The sequence below is a fragment of the Crinia signifera genome, chromosome 2 (genome assembly GCF_055691185.1).
Source record: "Crinia signifera chromosome 2, ASM5569118v1, whole genome shotgun sequence".
NCBI classification, from domain to species: Eukaryota; Metazoa; Chordata; class Amphibia; order Anura; family Myobatrachidae; genus Crinia; species Crinia signifera.
In genome coordinates, this window is record NC_139218.1 from 181,024,303 (window position 1) to 181,042,525 (window position 18,223).

Genomic DNA, 18,223 nt, shown 5'->3' on the forward strand with positions numbered 1-18,223 from the left:
TACTGACTTGAGTAAATCCTATTCATTAATGAATATATTAAACATGGTGGGTTCCATTATTGAACTTTGCGGGACTCCACTTTGGATACATTCCACTTACCCCAGCTGGAATGTATTCCATGTCCCCGATTGTGCAACCAGTTTTTAATCCAATTACAAATTTTATCTTCTAACCCTAAATTGCCTAGTGTTATTAATAACCTTTTATGATGCACCGTGTCAAAAGCTTGAGCGAAATTAGGAAGTATTACTGTACATCAACAGATTTCCCTAAATCCAGCTCACTACTGACTTCATCATATAAGCTAATTAGTCTGACGATCTATTTTTGACGAACCTATGCTGAGCCTTACTTATCACCTTCTCTAAGAAATTTTGGATACTATCTCTTATTATTCCTTCTAATAATTTCCCTACAATGGATGTAAGGCTGACCGGTCTATAATTTTCAGGGTTAGTTTTGCTACCATATTGGTACTACGTTAGCTATGCGCCAGTCCCTTGGTACCATCCCCGAGTTTATTGATTCCTCGAATATCAGATATAATATAAGTGCTATGACAGAACGTATCCTAGGGTGTATTTAGTGCGGGCCAGGAGATTTGTCACTATTTAAGTTCTATAATCTATTTTTGACTATTTCCTCACTGAAAGATTCTGAAGATTCTTCCCTTCTAAATACCGAAGCAAAAAATTCATTGAATAATTCCGCTTTCTCTTGTCCTTCTATAACCAGGGTACCATGCTTATTTTTTTTATTGGGCCATTATTTTCTTTACTTAACCATTTCCCATTTATATAAATGTAGAATGTTTTGGAATTAGATTTGCTATCTGCGGCTATTTTATGTTGTCTCTAATTTAGCCATCTTGATTGTATTTTTATATTTCTTATTACATTCTTTATATGGGACAAATGATTTTGGTGTCCCCTCTTGTTTAAACTCTTTGATTGCCCTCCTTTTTTAATCTTTTTCTAATTTGACTTTGCTGTTAAGCCACATCAGTTTCCTTTTGATATTTGTTCTATTTACCCTATGAATAATTTTATCAGTGCCCTCCTGCAGTATTTTTTTTAAAGTTTACCACCTTTTAGTAGTATCCCTAACGCTAAATAATTCCTTCCAGTTTATATCCTTTAGGGCAGGGGTGTCCAAACTTTTTGCAAAGAGGGACAGATTTTTTGAAGTGTAAATGTGTGGGGGCCGACCATTCAGCCTATCCCCCAACCTGCCCCCCTTCTCTTAATGTCCATCAGTGCCTCCATTCATTGGATGTCCCCAAGCCTGACCCTCCTTCACTGTATGACTCCCATTCACTGTATGACCCCCATTCACTATGTATCCCAGCCTGCCCCTGCTCCCCCTTCTCTGAATGGCCATCACTGCCTCCATTCACTGTATGTCCCCCAGCCTGACCCCACTCCCTTCTTTGTATGTTTCCCAGCCCCTTGTGTGAGGTAGAAGGAGAGGCAAAGCAGGAACTGCAAGGACAGGAGATGCTTGGGCTCCCGCTGCCATCCTCCTCTGCTCTGCTTGTTACGGGAGCAAGCTTCCCCCTTGCTGCCCCCCTCCCCAAACACTGCTGTCACTGTGATTGTGGAGGAGGGTGATATACGATTGCAGCAGCAGGGGTAGGACGCATACTCACCCAAAAGACGCGAAACACATCTCACTGTGGCGGCCGGCACCTCCTCACTGCTGCAGAAAGCAAGGTAAAGGCACGCACGCTGGGGCCCCACCTTTAGTGTCCTGTACTGTGCTTCCCACATCTGATGCTCTGCCCTCTTCCAGCTGGAGGCTGCGGGCCGCTTGAAATCACAGCACGGGCCGCAATTGGCCACCGGGCCTGACTTTGGGCATGCCTGCTTTAAGGAGTCCTCAAACTTATCAAAGTAAGCTGCTCTCTAAGTACATGAATGCCAAAACACTGTGCTTAGCGTCTCCATACAGATTTTCCATTTTTGAGTACTACAGTAAGTAGCACTTTGCGTACCAAGTAACACAAACAGCTTTTATTATACTGTGCTGTAATGTCTACTGCAAAATATGATATTACTAGAAGTATAATGGGGATAGATAAAAGCTCCTCCCTAAGTCCCTGTATGCCAAAACATGGGGCTCAGCATCTCCATAAAGTTTTTCCATGGTGGGTCTGAATTAACCCATTATAGTTTATGGGGAAAATGTGTTTCCCTTTGCACCCTGATATCTCTGGTTCTAGGTGTCCTAGAGACTCGAGTCCGGTACCATATAAAAGAACTTGGCTTTTGGGACAGATGACTATTCGTTTATGTGATACCGTCAAGGGAAGTAACAAGCAGCCGCAGGTGGGGTCCCTTCCAATTGTCTGCCCATCTTGCAGGGGTTTCTAACTAGGGGACTTAAACGCAATTTACAGTATTCACACTGACTTCCTTGACTGAAATTGCAGTCTCCCAGGAGATGGAGAGGGATGAGGTGGGGGCGACTAGCCAGCATAAACTAGCATCTCATTACGCTAGCTAGAACACGGACAATGGGGAGTGTCTACGTTCCATAGCCAATACAACCAATGAGCTGCTGGTTGGAATGATAATCTGTCCTCTAATTAGATAGTGCAAAATGTGTTACAGTGTCAGCAGCGCTGGTGAAAAATTTTGTTTTTATAGAATTTATATAGCTTAACCCTACGGATAAATTAAAAGGAGCTTAACGCTAAATTTCTCTGGGTTTGGTGGTCCAATCAGCTCAGAACCAGGTTCTTATTGAAGGGAAGTGTCACGATCTGGATAAAACAGACATTATTTTACCTTCTAGTGCCTCTCCACAGTCTCTTCAGTAACTCCTTAATGCTGCAGCTGTGAAGCAAAGCCTGCAGTCTGACCTGATGCATCAGCTCACTACAGCTGCACTCATTAATGCTCCCAGTATCCAGCATGGTGTGCACAAACACACTTTCCCGCCATAGCAGACATGGGGGCTGCCATGTTCTTTCCAGTCACATGTCTGTGCTGTCCAATCCTGTTGGTTCTGATCTCCCTGTCATACTTCCTCGGCCAATCCTGGCCACCCAGTGGGGATAAGTATGCTGGGAGCTCTCAGAACCATTGCTAGTGCTTCAGTTGTCTCCAGTGTATGGTCAGCTGTCCTTGTCTCTGTGCAAGTGTATTTTCTGCTGGTGTTGTCTCCTATGCTGCAGTGTATTCCAGGTTACTCCATCTCCTGTGAAGTCCAGGTTATTCCATCGCCTGTGATCCTGCTTCTTCAACCCAGAGACCAAGCCTAGCTCCAGGACTCTGGTCCTTCCGATGTTCCGCCATCGTCTACCATCGATGTTCCGTCATCACTAAGTCCGATATTCCGGATTCATCACTTCCAGTTTCCGTCCGTCATTCCGGACCCACAGTCTACTACTCCATATCCGATATTCCGGATCCGATGTTTCACCATCGATACCATTCATCATCTCTGTAAAGTATTGCAATCTGCATGAACTGTGTCATTTATCCTGCATACTTTACTGTCTGTTATCCTACAACCATCTGCCAAATAAACTCGGTTGTATTTTACCATTGACTGTTTACTGGCTCTGGGTGCACTGTCTCGCATCACATGCGAAAGGGTCCTCTGCAACCTCCCCGGTTCAGATACCGATCCAGGTCCCCACCAGAGGTCTCAGTCTCCGCAACTCAGACCCCTGGTGTGACAGTAAGCACTAGCCAGATGGATCCAGCCTCAGGCCAAGCACCACCACCCAGCGCCATGCAACTGGCTGCCCGCTTGGACCAGCAAGAAGCGGCCCAGGGTCAGGTGATCCACTACCTGCAAGACCTGTCCTCTCGGCTGGATAAATTACAGACCACCATCAGTGGCCCAGAGACTCTCAGTGCCCGCTTGGATCAGCAAGAAGCTGCGCAAGGTCAGATGATTCAACATTTTCAAGGTCTGTCCGCCAGGCTGGATAAAAATCAGACCACTCTCAGTGCCCGCTTGGATCAGCAAGAAGCGGCGCAAGGTCAGGTGATTCAGCATTTTCAAGGTCTGTCCGCCAGGCTGGATAAAATTCAGGCCACGTTAAGTGGTCCAGAGACTATCCGTGTTTCCAAAGTAGAAGTTCCTCCTCCAGTGAACCCTGCTGCTCCTTATCTTCACCTGTCTACTCCTACCAAGTTTAATGGGAAACCAAAAGCTTGCAGAGGTTTCCTGAACCAGTGCGAAATCCAGTTCGAGTTACAGCCCAGCAACTTTCCCACAGAGAGAACCAAAGTCGCTTACATTATCTCTCTCCTGTCTGACTCCGCCCTAGATTGGGCATCACCACTATGGGAAAGGTCTTATGCGCTTCTGTCTTCATACAAAGACTTTGTCCATACATTTCGGCGCATCTTCGATGAACCTGGGCGTGTAACCTCTGCTTCCACGGAGATTCTTCGCCTCCGGCAAGGGTCCCGTTCTGTTGGACAGTACCTAGTTCAGTTCCAGATATTAGCTTCTGAACTTTCCTGGAGTGACGAGGCCCTGTATGCAGCTTTCTGGCACGGTCTGTCCGATCGAATTAAAGATGAACTTGCTACCCGTGATCTACCATCTAAGTTTGACGACCTCATCTCTTTATGTATCAAGGTGGACCTACGTTTCAGAGAGAGGGCAGTTGAACGAGGTAAAAATTATCATGTCAAGACGCCATCTTCTACATTCCTTATACCTCCTTCTCCGATGCCCCAGACAGAGGAAGAACCTATGGAGGTTAATCGCTTTCGCCTGACTCCAGAAGAGCGTTGACTTCGCCGCGAGGCACAGTTATGCTTTTACTGCGGGGCTCCTTCACACATGATATCTGTCTGCCCTAAGCGTAAGGAGACACTCCCAGTTCGTACAACTGCCATGGAAGCAGTAGATTCTCTGTTCCCTCAGTGTAAAGGGTATGCAGATGTCTTACCTCCTGTTTTGAATGAGGGATATTGACCCAAGTTGCGCTGCAGGCTCTCCAAAGAAGAACGGGAGCTTCGCAGAAAGCATCATCTCTGTCTCTATTGCGGAAGTCCAGAGCATCTTATTGAAGGTTGCCCTATTCGCAGACCCCGAAAAGGGTCTATTCCACAAAGACATTCCTTGTTCCCTAGGTCTCGCCTTCAGGGAAAGAAGAGTTCTAAGGTTCAGATGCGAGAAGTGATTTTAGAGTCATCTGGTTTGTTAACCTCAAATAGGTTACTGGAATTACAAGCTTCTAAGGGTATCTTTGCCAATAGCCCTACAAGAGGGGTATGGGACTCACAAACCCCTAAAAGGACTTCTAGCAAGTGCCCCTCAAAAGGAGTATCCAGGATAAAATTCCCAAATGGGAGATCCAGTGTCACAAACAAAGATATGAACTCTTGCTTTTCAACGACTCCAAGTGCATTTAGCACAGTCCAACTTCCAGTTGGATTATCTGAACACCCATCAGTCTATGGATCTGGACTCAATCCGGGTATCTCCGTTTTTCCATCCCAGTCTGTTAGTTGCCGTTCTGCTTCCGTCGCTGGGGAAAATCTGGGTACCAGTGATGCAGAGTGGTCTACTCAGTCTGATGGTCAAAGTTTGGCTTCTGACGACGAAGAATTCTAGGAGAGGAAGCTCCTACCATGAAGTTTTGTGTTATTCCGCATTGTTTGCATACCAAGTTCCACGCAAGCCAAAGAGGTGTCCTGGGGCCACCCCTGAAGGAGGGGGTACTGTCACGATCTGGATAAAACAGACATTATTTTACCTTCTAGTGCCTCTCCACAGTCTCTTCAGTAACTCCTTAATGCTGCAGCTGTGAAGCAAAGCCTGCAGTCTGACCTGATGCATCAGCTCACTACAGCTGCACTCGTTAATGCTCCCAGTATCCAGCATGGTGTGCACAAACACACTTTCCCGCCATAGCAGACATGGGGGCTGCCATGTTCTTTCCAGTCACATGTCTGTGCTGTCCAATCCTGTTGGTTCTGATCTCCCTGTCATACTTCCTCGGCCAATCCTGGCCACCCAGTGGGGATAAGTATGCTGGGAGCTCTCAGAACCATTGCTAGTGCTTCAGTTATCTCCAGTGTATGGTCAGCTGTCCTTGTCTCTGTGCAAGTGTATTTTCTGCTGGTGTTGTCTCCTATGCTGCAGTGTATTCCAGGTTACTCCATCTCCTGTGAAGTCCAGGTTATTCCATCGCCTGTGATCCTGCTTCTTCAACCCAGCGACCAAGCCTAGCTCCAGGACTCTGGTCCTTCCGATGTTCCGCCATCGTCTACCATCGATGTTCCGTCATCACTAAGTCCGATATTCCGGATTCATCACTTCCAGTTTCCGTCCGTCATTCCGGACCCACAGTCTACTACTCCATATCCGATATTCCGGATCCGATGTTCCACCATCGATACCATTCATCATCTCTGTAAAGTATTGCAATCTGCATGAACTGTGTCATTTATCCTGCATACTTTACTGTCTGTTATCCTACAACCATCTGCCAAATAAACTCGGTTGTATTTTACCATTGACTGTTTACTGGCTCTGGGTGCACTGTCTCGCATCACATGCGAAAGGGTCCTCTGCAACCTCCCCGGTTCAGATACCGATCCAGGTCCCCACCAGAGGTCTCAGTCTCCGCAACTCAGACCCCTGGTGTGACAGGAAGACCTTTAGTTACCAGAAGATATGAACCCTAGATTTCTGAGACTCCCGCAAGTCTAATGGCAAGCATCAGAACCCATGATGCATCTTAATTAATGGGCCCATTACAGTCTACTATCCACTTTGCACCCTGATGTCTCCGTTCCTAGGTGATAGAGACTCAACACTGGTATCAAATGAAAGAGGAGACTTGGCTTTCGGAGCAGACTGTTTGTTTATGTTTATGTGACACAGGCAAGGGAAACGGCAAGCAACCGCGGGTGGGGTCCCCTCCAATTGTCCACCCAGCTTGCAGGGTTTCTGGCTTCCACTGCAGCCAGGGCATCATTGTCGGACTGCAGGGAGGTGACAGTGAGTAATCCTGGCTCAGGTTAGTCTGCTCCTGCCAGTTGCTCCGCTCCCTGTTGCACAGCAGGTGCCACCAAGTATTGCAGCCTGTGTGCCATTGTTATCTAGCATAATGAGATGCACATTCAGCATTCCCCTTAGACATGTAAAACCTATGCTGTTGCTTGCTCAATAGATGTGGTTCACACATGATAGCCATTGTGTTAACCTTGGTGCATGAGTCTGGCCTGCTCGTACTGTATGTAATTTTTACTGTAGCTCAATTCGGCGTCTAACCAGTGTAGCATAAGGAGACACACGTACAGCATTGCCCTTACACAAATGTAAACTATGCCGTCGATCGCTCCATAGATGTGGACTCCCATGGAGCCCTGGCTGAATCCCAGTTGCCTGCTCGTATTGTATGTCATTCCTACTGTAGCTTAATTCTGTGTTTAACCAGTGAAGCGTAATGAGATGCACGGACAGCAGTACCCTTACATAAGTAGAACACATAGTATTGATCCACAGGTTGTCTTTGCTGTCGAGACGGGTCGCTGCGGCACGCCGTTTGCCGAGGATGGGACGCACTTATCCCCATAGCCTGTTATATATAGCATAATGAGACGCACGTCTATGTAATAGTATTTTTGGAAAAGTGTCTATTTACCATACTGAACAGTACAATATTGTACAGTAAAATAGTTCTTGTGCTACAATGCATTTCAATGGACACTGTACGCACATGCATTCCGGATTCTTTTGCTATAGCTGTGCATTAGACATATGCGGCATGCACAGTGGTTATTTTAAAAAGCGACATCTGGTGGATGATCGCTGGTATTGCACTCATCCAGTAACACCATACGCCAAGCCAAGGTGTGCTACTTTTTGTGCTGTGGTGAATTGGCGATCCAAACGCCATAGGTAGGCTAGGTGAGTGTGGCTCCATCTGTAAATGAATATTTGTATCATGTATTTACAAAGACATATTTTTAAAATTACTAGAAGATCACAAGACTTGCAGACACTTACTGAACACTTATTTTTATCTAAAGCAGCCATACATGATGCATATTTAGAATATTTTTGGAAAAAGCAACAGTATATATGCTCATTACAAATATGAAATGTTCATGTATTTTTCTCTTCATCTACTTTATTTGTATGATTAGTTTGTGTGTACATCTGGGTGATTCCAAACTTTTCATACATGTATGTGTACAGATGCATCCACATGCCTGTATATCCATCTTCTGTGTGTTAAGTGGTGTTGCACATAACGCTTGAGTTCTATGAGACTCTCTAACACTCAGCATCTTTTTGTGCAAAATGTATCTGTAACATATATGCCTGTATATATGTTAGAGAATAAGGAGGTACATCATAAGCTGTTTTGCTGTAAAAACTTATGATGTGTGATGAACTTTTCCACAAATGTGGTAACATTCACTGAGCAACCGAAGTGTACAAGTTGCCAGGAGACTCTGAAAAACTAGGTAGCATGGACATACATGTACTTAATAACTATGGCAGCTACAGACTTTGACATATTTATGTGTTACTGCTGATTTATTTAGGAAAAGACATTGGTGGCAGTGAAATGGACTGTAAATCATTTGGACTTTGGTTAGACAAGCGCTGTGTGTATAGTTGCCCCCTGGGTGAACCCTCAGTTGCCTGTCAGTCAAAGGGAGCCCCAGAGTGGCCTCGAGGACATAAAAAATGCGGGAAACCAGCTGTCTCGAGGACCAAGCGGGAAAACAGCTGTTCTCGCGCTGAACAGCTGACCTCCCAGCTGAGATATAAAAGAGCTGACAGCGCAGTGAAGCTCAGCTCAGCTGTTCCCTCCTTCAAGTGCTCACCTATCCGCTGGCGGCTCTAGGCTGTAAACGGAGCTGTAGACATTAGCAGCAGCGAGAGAGGTTATGAGCCATAGAAGGAGCTGTCTAGCCAGCCGGCCAGAGAGATAGAAGGCACATATCACCGTATTCATGCAGGCTGACAGAAGCAGGCACAGCGCCCAATAAAACTGCTATACAGAGGCTAAAAGAGAAGGAGCCAGCTTCTAGCCCCAAGTATGCCCCTCCACACCCAGAGCCTGTCAGAAGCTATGACAGTGCCCTGCGGGAGACGGGAGGCGGTAGGGGAAGGAGAGTGCCGAAGACGCTGCAGCTGAGAAAAGCCAAGTACCTTGCTGCCGGCGGGGAGAAAGTCACGCCGCATCTGCTTGGGAAGAAGCCGTCCAGACACACCTCCGCTGTCTCCTGAGTCCCGCCTGAGAAGCCGCGCTGCACCAAGCCAGGTGACGGAGCCGCCCCCCTGTTTCCGCCCACCACCATCAAGCGAGAGAGACGCTTGGCCGGAAGGAGGAGCCGCCTGCTGATTGCCGCCCACAAGCGCACTTACACGCCGAGAAGGAGAGACCAGCCCCGCTCACGCCCCTCTACACCCAGGTGCTGCCTGCTATATCAGCAGCGCTGCCCTGCGGGAGACGGGAGGAGGCGTGGACGGCGAAGAGAGGGAGAGAAAGAGGGCTGCCCATCCGCCGCTAGGAGGAGAATACGTAAGTGCTGTCCAGTCTGAACTGGCTGCCCTCTCCTAGCCACCTCTAGCCCGCCCTGAAGCCAAGCCGCCTCCCAACTACCACCCACTGCAGGAGAAGATCAAGAGCCCTAAAAGTCGCCGCCCAGCCCAGCATAGAGCCGCCCCTGTCGCGCCCCTCTACACCCTGGTGCCGTTCATATCACTGACGGCCACCAGCGGGAGACGGGAGGGGGCGCCGTCAAGAGAGGGGAGGGCTCCGCTTTCACCCACACAGTGGACATTGTCAGTAGCCACCAAACCGAAGGTAGCGCTCCTGACTCACATACAGGAGCACTCTGTCACCCCCCTCCGCACCCAGGGTCTGTCTGTATTAACAGCAGTGCCCTGCGGGAGAAGGGAGGTGGGGAACAAGGAGACAAGTGGCCACGTCAGGCTGGGGATAAAAGACAGACAGACCCAAGATAATAAAGCAAAAGAAAGGAAGGAGGAAGATAGTAAGAGGGACAGTTTACCAAGCAAGGAGATAAAGCAGGAAAGGGAGGACAGAAAGAGAGAGACAGTTGCCCAGTATAGACAAAGCTGCGAGAACTGGTGAGCTAACCTCCTTATGCACTATAACACCACAGGAACCCCAGACATTTATGTTAGCTCCATTTAACACAGCAGCTGTAATAGGAATAGCTCAAGCTTCCTGCTGCATTGAATAGGAGACTTTGTAGCTAATGCCCCCTAAGCTCACAGCCAAGCGATTATAGGAGAAAGATAGAAAGTTTCAATTCTCTAAGGGAAAGCCAGACTATTGTATCTAATTCCGTGACTCATATACTTTGGGTGATTTATATCACATATCAAAGGGACTGGGATATAGACTTCTACAGTGCTAGGTTTGCCTAGTGAAGATCAGTGGAAAGACTCATATTTAGACAGGTTGCTTATTAACCCATTCACACCTTCAGCAAGGGCCCCAACGCGCGCCAACAAATATATATATACAGTATGCAGTGTTTTTTATGCTGGCCAGCGCATGGTGACTTTTTGTGTAAATGCATGCATTACTATATGTATAGGAAATGTAGAGAGTGTAGTTGTTCATTGAATTTATATATGTCATGCAAGGTTACTGAGTAAAGTTATGTTCTGCTTGTTCTATGAAGTTATTGATGTGTCATGTTAAAGTCATTAGTTGAAGCCGTATGTTATGTAAAAGTTATTTATTGAATTCAAATGTTTGCATTGTAATGTTATATTCATCACATTTAAGAAAGTAAACTTACTTTTTTTATATAAACACGCTGTACCTCTGTTCATTTGAGAGCCCTAAAAGGAAATAAGTATAATATCAGTATAGTCTACGTGGTAGCCACATACCTGCAATTAAAAGGTGGTTACATATCTTATTAGTAAACACAAACAGCTTAAGCTATTATAATAACATTTGGCATGCCTATATTCTGTGCATGACCACGGTTGTATCTGCATATGAAATGCTATGTTACAGTGTCTACCTGGAAAATACTGTCATTTAGCATTTCATATGCTCATGCAGCCACACACACACATGCACAATATATGGATACCTAACATTTTTATCAGCATAAGCTGCTTGTGTGTCTTATTCACATCATTGCATGAAGGTTGCATGGTGTTACTGAGTCCTGTAACACATGGCATGACTAGAAGGACTCTTTTTTTTTTTTTTTTACTGAAAATAATTTCTCTTTCAATGGTCCTGGTGACACAGCTCAACACTGGGATGTAGGAGGGTCCGAAGGAGCCAGGCACCTATCCTAAAGCTTTTAGAGGGTAGGCTCCTCCCCTACTGCATCCCGGACTCTTCAGTTCGTGTTAGGTGCCCACTGGAGTGGGTGCTATTCTAAAGGGCTGCAGGAGCAGCCGAAAAATTAGAGTAGTTAGGGAATTTTTATTATTTTATTAACTTTCACCCTAACTAGGTAGGCACAGAGTGAGGATTCTCATTAGTGAATCCTCACACTGCTAGCGCAGCAGGAGCTGGCAGAAGCGCGTCCTGTCAGCTCACTGTGCACAAGGGAGACGCTGTCTGGCCTCCCTGTGCAGCGCTTACAGCTTCTTTTAAGAAGCTGCCTGGGCTCCGGAGCGTCCTGAAACCGGCTTCACGCTAGGTGGGGATCATGGGGGACAGGCGCTCCGTGATGGCGGCGGCCATTTTCTGCGGAGCTTACTCACTGAGCTCCTGTTATGAGAGGACAGCAGTGTTGTTACAGGCATGTTCCAAGTAATCCCCAGCTGAGGGGGAGATACTGGAACTAGGAGATCCTACTAAGGGAGCGGCTGTCTGGGGGTGGTTGGCGCCAAAAGTCACGGACCCCGCAGCAGCAGGGACTTGGTCTCTTCCCTCACTCTGTGTTTGGCGCCATTCGGAACGCTTGCAGCGGAGCTGAGCTGGCTTACAGATCCTGACAGAGTGTTTGGATTTCCTGGGCATCATTTCCCCGCATCTGAAACCAACAGACAGATAAGTGGCTGTGTGCATTGACTCTGTATAGACGCTGTTGTACATTGTATGCACTGTGGGTTACTTTACATCATGTCTGAGCAGCAAGCTGTGGTTTTGGGGGAGGGAGCCCTTACTACACTGAGCGCTTGTAATGTGTGTACACAAAATTTTTTACCGGAGCAGATGGCCAAGGGGGGTTTGTGTATTGCTTGCGCTGCTGTGAGACCCATGTGGAGTGAACCCCAGAGGGCAGAGCAGATTAAACCCGCGTGGGCTAGTGCCCTGGGCAGGTCAGTTAACGCTTTAGTGCAATTGCTGGACAGACAGGGGGATGCCTTGGTAGAATCTCAGAGACCTATGTCATCATCCCAGCAGTCCTCTGGCTCCTTGCCTCTTACCCAGGCAGATCCTGCATTCATACAGGTGATGCAGGATACTGCAAAAGGGATCAACAGGTTTAGTGACTTGCTAGACAAAATTGATATTGATGCTGTAGGGACCCCTAAAAGGTCTTACTCGGTGCCTTTAATAATAGATGAGGAGGAGGGAGCATATGCAGACATTCCCTGGGAGCAGGGTGATGATTCTGAAGATTCCTCAGCCGCAGGGGTGGAGGATTTGATTACAGCTGTTAAATAGGCTTTAAAACTTTCAGTGGAGGACAAAACTCCTGCTAAAGGTGTATTTAAACGGCAGCGTAAGGAAGCTGTTACATTTCCTTCGGATGAAGGTTTACAAGAATTGTTGGAGGGAGCTTGGAAAACTCCTGATAAAAGGCTACAGATGCCAAAGAGGTTCTTAAGTCTGTACCCCATGCTGGAGTCTCATGCGGAGCTCTGGGAAAAAGTGCCTGTAGTGGATGCTTCTGTGCCACGTCTGTCAAAAGCTACTGTATTACCAGTGCAAGGGGGTGCAGCTTTTAAGGACCCTGTGGACAAAAAGCTGGAGGGAAATCTCAAAGCTATATTTGAAGGGGTGGGATTCACCCTACGTCCCCTCATTGCTTCAGCCTGGGTCTCTAAGGCCATGATTGAGTGGGCCAATGATTTATGCACCATTTTACATGCTGATCCTGGTGTATTGTTGCTAGCGGAGAAGCTTAAGGCTGCTGCAGAGTATGTGTTGGAAGCCGAAGAGGAAGCTCTCAAAAGGGCGACCAGAGTTTCCACAGTGTCTATTAATGCCAGGAGAGTACTCTGGCTTAAGGCCTGGGAAGCAGATAATGAGTCTAAGAAGGCCTTAGAAACCTTAGCTTTCAAAGGAAAGTTATTATTTGGATCCGAATTAGAAGAGATTATTAAGCAGGCCACGGGTGGCAAGAGTACCTTTCTGCCTTCCCCCGCAGCCAAGCAGACATCAAGATTTTCTGCTTTTAGACCGTCCTTTCGGCCCTCCCCTAGAGGTGTTGCGTCCTTTTGAGGACAGTCATTTAGGGGAAAGTTTCAGTCCTCCAGGGGTAAGACCCCAAAGTCAAAATTTGGTTCTTTCCATAAGAAACCTGTCACCAAAGGAGAGGACAAACCCTCCGCATGACTCAGGGGATTTGTCCGGCAGTGGTAAAGGTGGGGGGTCGTCTATCACAGTTCAGGGACGCATGGGCTTCACTAGACCAGGATTCCTGGGTGTTAGACATTATAGCCCATGGATACAAAATTCCTTTCAAAGGTCTTCCTCCGAGAAGATTCATTCCCACAGCTTTACCAAAGGAAGCCCGGCTTCGTACAGCTCTCTTAAGAGCAGCTCACTCTCTGTTAGAGAAGGGAGTGGTAATTCCGGTTCCAAGGGCAGAGTGGAAGAAAGGCTTTTATTTGACTCTGTTTCTGGTACCCAAACCAGACGGGTCTTTCAGACCAATACTAAATTTAAAGTCTCTGAATGTCCATTTGTGGGTAGACCATTTCAAAATGGAATCTCTACGGTCAGTGCTGCTAAGCCTGGACCAGGGAGAATTTTTGGCGTCCATGGATGTCCAGGACGCGTATCTTCATGTCCCCATACACCCAGAACATCAGGCCCTGTTGAGGTTTGCGATAGGAGACCTGTACCTACAGTTCCAGGCGTTGCCCTTTGGTCTGGCCACAGCACCAAGGGTTTTCACCAAAATAATGTCTGTAATGGCGGCTGTGCTCAGGCTGAGGGGAATCACAGTGATACCTTATTTGGACGACCTGCTGTTCAAAGCAGAGTTAGCAGACAGGTTGCAGAGTCACTTGGCAGAGGCCATCAGGTTTTTGCAGGCTCACGGCTGGCTTTTAAACTTACAAAAGTCTCAGTTGGTGCCGTCACAGAGACTCCAATTCTTGGGAGTCATTCTGGGTACCCATCTACACCGGGTATTTTTACCGGAGGTAAAGGCCAGGGATCTGGTTGCCTTAGTGCAGGAAATTCTCAGCTCTCGGAGCACATCAGTGTGGAGGTGCCCCTGCTGGGGAAGATGGTGGCGTCTTTCGAGACGCTGCAGTTTGCCAGGTTCCACTCTCGGGTGTTCCAGTGGAACATTTTGACGGCTTGGTCAGGAAACACACAGACCATGAAGTCAGAACAGATAGTGCTGTCTTTGGAAACTCGAGCCTCCCTGAAATGGTGGACAGACGTGGATTCCTTTCAGTGGGGTCGGTCACTGCAGTCCTGGAGCTGGCTGGTAGTCACTACCGACGCCAGTCTCAAGGGCTGGGGGGCAGTAGTCTTGGACCTGCGTCTGCAGGACTTGTGGACTCCAGAGGAGTCGGCTCTACCGATCAACATCTTGGAACTGAGAGCAGTCTGGAAGGTGATTTCTCTGGCGGGAGACAGGTTACAGAGACTCCCTTTAAGGATTCAGACTGACAACGCCACAGCTGTGGCGTATCTGAATCACCAGGGAGGCACACGCAGCAAACTAGCCATGTGGGAGGTGTCCAGAATCTTCCTATGGGCGGAGCAGAATGTACCAGCATTATCCGCTATATTCATACCAGGAGTGGAGAATATAGAGGCCGACTTCCTGAGCAGGGAGGAGCTGAAGGAAGGGGAATGGAGCCTAAATCCTCAGATATTTCATCAGATTACTTTAAAGTGGGGAACTCCGGATGTGGACCTGATGGCATCCAGGTTCAACCACCAGGTGCCCAGGTTTTATGCCAGAACAAGGGATCCACTGGCAGAAGCAGTGGATGCCATGACTATCCCCTGGGAGGGGAATCTCCTTTATGTTTTTCCGCCAGTTCCAATGCTGGCGAGAGTGTTGAAAAGGATACAGGCCCAGGCAATCCCAGTGATCTTAGTGGCTCCAGATTGGCCAAGGAGGTCCTGGTACTTGAGGCTTCAGAGATTGTCTGTGGACTTGTGGCGTCTACCTCTGAGGTCAGACTTTCTAAGACAAGGACCATTCAATCACCTGGATTCAGCTCGATTTATTTTGACGGCCTGGCTGTTGAGACCGCCATTCTAAGGAATAAAGGATTCTCAGAGGCAGTAGTTCATACCATGATAAAAGCCAGAAAGTCAGTGTCTTCGGAAAATTATTATAGAGTCTGGAAGACTTATATTCGATGGTGTGAGCGACGGAAGTCACATTACTGTACATCACGTTTTAAGTTGACAAAATTGATGGAATTTTTACAGGATGGGTTTTCCTCTGGGTTAAGCCTTCAATCTCTAAAAGTGCAGATCTCGGCCTTGTCCATTTACTTCCAGAAAAGGATTGCATTATTGCCGGAAGTACAGACCTTCCTACAGGGGGTGTCTCGGTTGAAACCTCCCTACAAACAACCAGTGGCACCTTGGGACTTGTCGCTGGTTTTGGAATGCCTTCAGAAGGCACCTTTTGAACCATTAAGGTCGGCTGACCTTAAGTTCCTTACTTGGAAATAGGTATTTTTGTTGGCAGTGGCATCAGCAAAGAGGGTGTCAGAATTGGGAGCATTGTCATGCAAGTCTCCCTTCCTAATATTTCATGATGATAGGGCGGTTCTTCGGACGGTACCCCAGTTTTTACCAAAAGTAGTCTCTGCTTTCCATTTAAATCAGGAGATAGTTCTGCCTGTGTTTCAACCCCCAGAGGGTTCGAGAAAAAGGGACAAATTGAGGAATTTGGATGTTGTGCGTGCATTACGCATCTATGTGGACAGAGTAAAGAGTGTCAGAAAGACTGACACCTTGTTAGTGTTGTATGACATACACAAAATTGGTTGGCCTGCATCGAAGCAGACCATTGCTAGGTGGCTGCGCTCTGTTATAGCGTTTGCATACACTAAAGTTGGTAGGCCTGTTCCGGCCAGGATTAATGCGCATACCACCAGGTCGGTTGCCACCTCTTGGGCGGTTCGACATGGGGCAAAAGCTGAGCAGGTTTGCAGGGCTGCCACTTGGTCATCTGTTCATACATTTACCAAATTCTATAGGTTCCATGAGTTGGCGTCGGAGGACGCATCATTCGGGCGAGCAGTGATGAGAGCTGCAGACCTGAGCGTAACCACCCAAAGGACCGGCTCTGGAACGTCCCAGTGTTGAGCTGTGTCACCAGGACCATTGAAAGAGAAAAAGGAATTTTTGTAAGAACTTACCATTCGAATCCCTTTCTCTGATATGGTCCTGGTGACACAGCGATCCCTCCCTTACGCTCAGTAAGTATGCCAGGTTCATGATGTTCATGTTATTTGGTTAAAAGTTATTGTTGAATAATGTGCATATAATATGTGCAGGCGTTTGTACTGAGTTAATGTATTCCAGTGGCTTTGAAAGATTGAACTGAAGAGTCCGGGATGCAGTAGGGGAGGAGCCTACCCTCTAAAAGCTTTAGGATAGGTGCCTGGCTCCTTCGGACCCTCCTACATCCCAGTGTTGAGCTGTGTCACCAGGACCATATCAGAGAAAGGGATTCGAACGGTAAGTTCTTACAAAAATCCCTTTTTATTACAAAATAAATAAAAAAACATTTTTTTTTAATCACATTTTATTGAAAGTTTTGCAAAAAATTACACATAATAAGAAACAAATAAAGAGAATTACACTAAACAAGGCTTGTTTGGTTATTTGCTGTAAACATATTTCTATGGTTCGGTCACAGAGATATGTCCATAACAGTTTGGCTATCATGCTAGGTCAGGCCAAAGCGAGACCCTTCCTGTTAGTTTCCTCTACAATCAGTCAATAAAGTCTATACCTGAGAGAACTTGTCATAACATATCGTTCTCCAACATCAATAATGTATAGTGAAGTAGTGCATAAGTAAATGGAGAGTTGGGTTTAGAGCCAATATTAAGACAAGGTAAGTATCAGAGCATCAGTAATTCCGTGGCAGAATATAGCACAAATAACCTTTTGGTCCTATTCATTCACAACAACATAACATAACATAACATAACATTCTTATCATTATATGTGGGGGGAGGGAGAATATGGGAGGGAAAGATTGACAAAACAGGAGAGACAAGACAACAGCTGCCTAACTAGCATTGCTTATCAAGCAAGATCCTAAGTAATCTGACGCAGCAGGAACCATGTCGTATTCTCAAAGAATGGATGTCTGTAGATCACCATTCAGAGTTAGGATATAGATTTCCCATTTTGCATAAAAGCGTGTCACACCTTTTTCAATATCACATAATGCTGCCCGACGTTCAAAGAACAAGATCTTAAGGAGAGAGCTCTTTAACTCTGTCCTTACTATCCAATGCGTCAAGATACATTTTTTTGGCTATGACAAGTATCAGTGTTATGAGCGAAATAATCTTCTTTTTATTGGGCCCTAGTTTCCAGTTATTAAAATATAGGAAGAGCAAGGGCAGGGGATCGTAAGTCAGCTGCAGGGTGAATAAGGTGTTTAAGAAACCCACCAGTTTTCTCTAGAAATTTTTTATACGTCTACATTCCCAGAAATTGTGGAAATAAGTAGCACCTCTCACATTTCATTTCGGGCATAGACCCAAATCTCCTGGGATAAAGTGGCTCCTCTGCTGCTGGGACACATAGGCCCTATTGAGAAATTTGAGGTGTGTCTCTTGGAGTGATGCTGATTGGAGATACTTGAGAGCGTTTGGAAGTTTTCTTATTAATGTCAGAATCGGTGGGATGATAGGGATATCGGCTTTCCATCTAAGTTCTAGGTTTTGGAGCAATTTGTCTTTTGGGATAATTATCAGGGACTGATAAAGATTTATGATCCAATATCCTAAAATATTTTGTTGAGCTATTAATGATAAAATTGGGTCTGGGTTGACTGGAGCAGCATATGCTTTGGGGATAGATTGGGCATAGTGACGCGC

The 18,223-nt window shown here is 46.6% G+C and overlaps 1 protein-coding gene across 1 annotated transcript in view; it reads left to right on the plus strand.

Annotated features, from left to right (window-relative positions):
* Window positions 1-18,223, plus strand: part of CNKSR1 (connector enhancer of kinase suppressor of Ras 1) — an 84,355-nt gene that overhangs the window by 36,589 nt on the left and 29,543 nt on the right. The window lies entirely within an intron of this gene.